General features: G+C 57.7%; 1 protein-coding gene across 1 annotated transcript in view; it reads right to left on the bottom strand.

Moving 5' to 3' along the window:
• Positions 1-2324, bottom strand: part of LOC113210443 (protein glass) — a gene marked incomplete in the record, with an annotated part of 212275 nt that extends 209951 nt beyond the window's left edge. The window contains 2 exon segments of the mRNA XM_052271071.1: positions 1820-1901; positions 2028-2324.
• Positions 2325-5090: the final 2766 nt, after the last annotated feature.

Below are 5090 nucleotides of genomic sequence, written 5' to 3'. Positions count from 1 at the left end.
TTTATGCCTGTTATCGAATGCGTACGGCACTACTGCCGGGCTCCCCGCTAATTTGAATAACGTCCTAGGGAGGGCGAGGGCGCGGGCCGCGACCGCGTCGCCCACGTGTGATTGACGGCTGATCGCGGGGGGACCCTCCATTTGGGGGAACGAATCTCTCGAATTGAGAAGACGATCTTCTCTAGGTCCTGTTTTTTAAATTGGTTTCTCTCGGTGACGGACGCCCCCAACCCCTTACTCTTTCTTTTCTCGTCCCCCTTTCCTATCTGTAACTTACGCACGATTTGAAACATTTCCTTTAAACGGACCCGTTTCTGCCAGACAGTTGGCGCTGGGGGGAGGGCATCATGGTTCAACACCACCTGTTGAGTAGATCCACACCCACACCCGGATCGCCCGGATACCAGAGCAACAATAGACACCTTGCTCCATGGGTAGTCAGCTCCCCGCGCGCGCTGCCCAGCGCTCATGCCAAAAATTGTGTTCATTTATAAAAGTAATGATTAATAGGCTTATTCAATAATATATCACGCAAAAGGACACATCAAGAACAAGAACAATGCAGCGACCAGGCATGAAATGGCGTCCAAAAGCATATTGTACGAGTGAGAAGGCGCTATGACGCCACGCAAACTTCTATATTAAAAAAAAATTGCTCGAAACTATGAAATAGAAAATTTTCTTAACTACGGGTCCGTTGATGGTTAACAAGAAATGTTAACGGTTTTTTTGTTTTCAGAGAGGTGCGCGGGAGGCCGAGGCATCCAGCCTCACTTGCCGCTGACCCAGCCACACTCATAGGGCGCCGCCGCCGCGTCCCTTTACTTTGCATCCAATCACATTCGAGCGGCCCCGGCCGACCAACATAGTATCGAAGCGACGCTTCAGGCGCACTTCTCTCTTCGTTTTACTTCCAGTCGATATGTGACGACATTCCTGTATGAGGTAGTCGGTCTCGACGCGGCAGACCGCGCTGCCTCTCCGCGGCCCCAGCGGGGGGCCAGCCCCGGGCAGCGCCCCCGCCGTCCCCCTTCTGTCCCCCGCCGCGGCCGCCGCCGGCAGCCCGCGGCTCGCCCATCTTCGCCGGCCCCAAGATGGCCAGGATGCTCTCTTGGCCCCTCCGCCCCATCCCGTCCTTATTGAATTTCCTTTTGTTGACTGTCGCACGGCCGCGGCCGCGGGTCGGCGGGGGGTCCTAAGTTACGGCCTCCTCGGGGGAGTGGGAGCGGCGCGCCGGGACCGTATCGCGTCGTCCCGGGCCGCGCAGCAAACTAATTAGAAGGGCAAAGAGAATCGGCAAGCGGCGGCCGCAGCAGCCTGCAGCTGATAAATCACCGAGTACTCCTTCCATTCATGATTCATTCACGGCGCCGGAATGCCCGCTGATGACGATCGCGCAGGGAATAGGGACAATACACGGGGCCGGACCTAATTTAACGGGAATCTACACCGCCGAGGAAGGGGAGCCTCCCAATCAGAGAGACCTAGAAGCGGATAAAACCCTCGAGATAAACGGCCCAGCGCCCAGCGGCCGCGGGACCCGGCCCGTCGCAGCCAGCTAGCGGCGCAGCGCGACAAAGAGAGAGACGTAACCTCACTTTTCGGCCGGGACAGCCACGGCGGCCAGCGTTCCCGATCGACGTTATTCGGTGGGTGTTGTACCCGCCGTCCAGTGGAACGGCTATATCGGCGAAACTTGTCACACAGCAAGCAAGAGAACAAACAGGCGAAACCAAATATAGAGTATCACTAATCTGCGTGGGGGGTGAGACACCATAGGTTGGGGATCCACAACTTTGATAACGCGAACGGAACTTACCTGAAGAAGGAACGCAGTTTGTCCCGGTTCGCCTCCACAGAAGCTCTGTCTGTTCACCAGCGTCAGCGACAGTCCCTACAAACTGAAATGGAAAACCTCGGGTAAGGAAATGGAGGTTATGAAAGAGACGAAACAGCACTTCAGCTTGCGGCATCGCTGATAGTAAATCAGGATGAGTTGTGTGTGTCAGCATAGCAAATTTACGTACCTTCTAAAAGTGACTTCAAAAAGATAAAACTGAAATTTTAGCGAATGAAATCACCAGCATACACAAATGGACTTGAGACTGCCTGCACAGGCCCGTGTTTCCGGGTGGCAAGGATGACCCGATACTGAGTGGTTGGGCACGCAGCCGCAAGGGGGCGCTGGCGTCGTGGTGGCGGAAACGAGCGCTTCGGCGAGTGCTTTCAAATCCAAGTGGGCAGAGAAAACACACTCTTGTTTGGTCCGAATTAAAACATTAATTTGCGTCGAAGAAGGGGTAACGGGGAGCGGCTGGGTCTCGCTGCCGCAGCCACACGCTGCCACTCGCGCGGGGCGCGCTAACGTCGAGGAGACCAGCAGATAAACAGAGGCTGGTGTGCACCGTTCCGCAGGCAGATTAGCACGGAGATTAACTAGTCTGCCGATTCGAGAATCGAGGGTGCGCACTGCGCGCTGCGGAGGAACCCTCGGCAAGCCCTGCTTTCTCTGCCTCGCATCCTGCTTTTCCCCTCGAATCACGCATCGTGCCTGCTGCCCCCCGCTGTTGAATTTCGCGGGCCGAGCCTGCAGTTCCGCGAACCAAACCAACACCTCATCACGCGTTCCGTTCGTTTTTTGTTTTTGTTTTTATTCTTCTTTTTATTTTGTGTTTTCGACGTGGGAGTTGGTTGGGTTGCCATCAATAGTGTGTCGGCACCGTACAGATGATGGATATTGCGATGCTTTCGTCGAGAGTTGTTAAACAGCCCGAAAATTGGCCGGGAAGGGCATCATCCAATTGGGGGTCGGTACGAAAACCGGGTCTGCCCCGCAACCGAGAAAACAGGGGATAAAAGTGGGGAGGAGGAAGAGGGGGAGGGGGAGAATCGCTTTAGAATGCGCGACACGGTGCAGCATTGCCCTTATCGGCCATCAGTGATCAGCACGGGGGGCGGCCCGCCACGGGGGCCCGCCAGTGTTTGAAGAGAGGATCAAGAACGAAACGGGGGAGGGGGGGGGGGGCAAGCAGGGAAGCTGGGAATGAAGCAGACTGTGGACGTGCGTAGATCCCTCTGTCTGATTCCGGACTACAGTAGCTAACCGGTGTTTGTTATTGGGGGGCCACTATATAATTCCAATGACCCAAATTAGTCCGGCTACGGGGCATCGGAGGTGCTCGCGCACCCACAGAGCGGAGCCGAGCCGAGAGAGATGAGTGGCGAGTGCGTATCGCAGATTATCGCGACAAGCGAGTCGATCCGTCGTGCCGAGCCCTAAAGCCCTTTTCCCGCGATTTATACGGGTTTGATTTCAAACGTTGGCTACTGCATCTGCTGTATGCACAGAAAACACAACCCCGCAACGCGCCGAATTATTGCGCGGGTGATTTAAACTGTAATTAGCCCTTCCCCTGCTCGGTGAGCCGGGGCGGGGCGCGTACGTGGCCCGACACACCGGTAGCCAATACCCATTGAACTTAATCTCACGCTGATCTGTGCCCCGGCCGACCACTTCCGACCGCCTACTACTCCTGCTGCTGCTGCTCCACCTCCCAAATGAAATAACGAACCGGCGGTCCGGCGGCTGCCACCGCGGAGCTACCGCGGAGCTACCGGGCAATCGGGCGCGGGTCCCGGCGTGGCGTGGCGCCCGGGCAGAGGAAACTAGGAGGCAGACATCATCAGCGGGAGATTACATCGATAAGAATAAGGGAGCTCAAAACAGCGGCGGCGGGAGCAGCGGCGGGAGCGCTTCAAAGCTGCAGCAGCGGGCTCGGGGCGTGTAAACAGGATGGGCATTAGCCAGGGGGGCCGGGACGGCGACGAGGACGACGACGGTCTTCATGGAGGAGAGCCACGGATTTATGGCCCGGCCGGACTCATCCATCAATGATGTACACTGTCGTCCGCGGAACGGTGTAAATCAGAGACTCCGCGACGAGCTCCAGGATGTGCCGCTGCTTGCTGCTGCAGACGGGCGCGTCAGGGGCGGCCGCGGCCCTGCACACATCAGTCTTCGCGTCGACGGCGCCGTACTTTCAGGCCGATCTCTCATACCGCTAGCAGCAACGCTCGGACCATCGGGTTAAGTCAAAGTTGCACTTTTTGTTGTTTTGTGGGTCCGCACGGGTCCGTATCACCACGTCCGCGGCCACTAACGGTCAACGGCACGGCGCCTTCGCGGGGCCCTACGCTCGACGATTTACTAAGACGGTGCTCGTTATTAACAGTGTGGGTAATCTGTTTGGGGAGCCCGGGCCTGCCGGGCCATCGCTGGCTTGACCTGAGGACGGCCCCCCGCGGGTCAGAGAGGGACTGCTGCTGATCGCTGACCGCTGCCGAGAAGGGAGGGTGGAGGGGGCAGCAGCAGCGCCGTGTCACTCACTCGGACCCTGTCAGCGGCAGTCAGCAGCCGTACGGCCTTACGACCGGCCGGCCCGGGGGCCGACGTGGGGACATGCTCATAGATTAGGACGCCACCGGGGGCCGCCGGCCAGATCGCAAATTCTTTCGAGTGTGTTTGGTTTAGGTCCGTGGGACGACCAGCAGAACCAGGGGCAGGGTGAAGTGAAAGACCAAAATTATGAGTAAAATAAATATTTCATTTGTGTAGTGTATTTTTTTAAAAACGCTGTCACTGAATGAGCGGATACGCGAGTCGGTAGGGGCCTACTGACAACGCGAGGGCCGTGGTGGGGGGGGGGGCGACCAGCGGAGGTCATGAAAGGGCCATTGGGGTCCACATGGGATATACACACGGGGCAGCTAAAGGTGCCAATGGAAAGGAGAGATTGTAAGGAGAGGGGGTGGGGGGATAAGGTCATGGGAGCCATGGCGCGGCGGGCCGCAGCCCCTGGCCCCTGGGCCCGGGCCGTTCTGTTCTCTGCCATGTAGCCGTCTTTATGGCGTCTCGGAGGATGAGCGGCATGAGCGGCCGGCCGGCCGGTCCTCCTCTTGGCCGGTCCCATGGGGTCCTTCCCTTCCACCTAATCACCGGCTAATTTATGCTCGCGCCGTACGTCATGTTTGGGTAAATTCACTAAATGAATTAGCGGCTGGGGTGTGTCGTGGTGGGGCGCGGTGGGGTG

Source organism: Frankliniella occidentalis, unplaced genomic scaffold (genome assembly GCF_000697945.3).
Source record: "Frankliniella occidentalis isolate FOCC.00 unplaced genomic scaffold, Focc_3.1 Scaffold149, whole genome shotgun sequence".
Lineage (NCBI taxonomy): Eukaryota > Metazoa > Arthropoda > Insecta > Thysanoptera > Thripidae > Frankliniella > Frankliniella occidentalis.
Note: the sequence above shows the minus strand (reverse complement) of the source record. Positions and strands in the feature narration are given on the sequence as shown.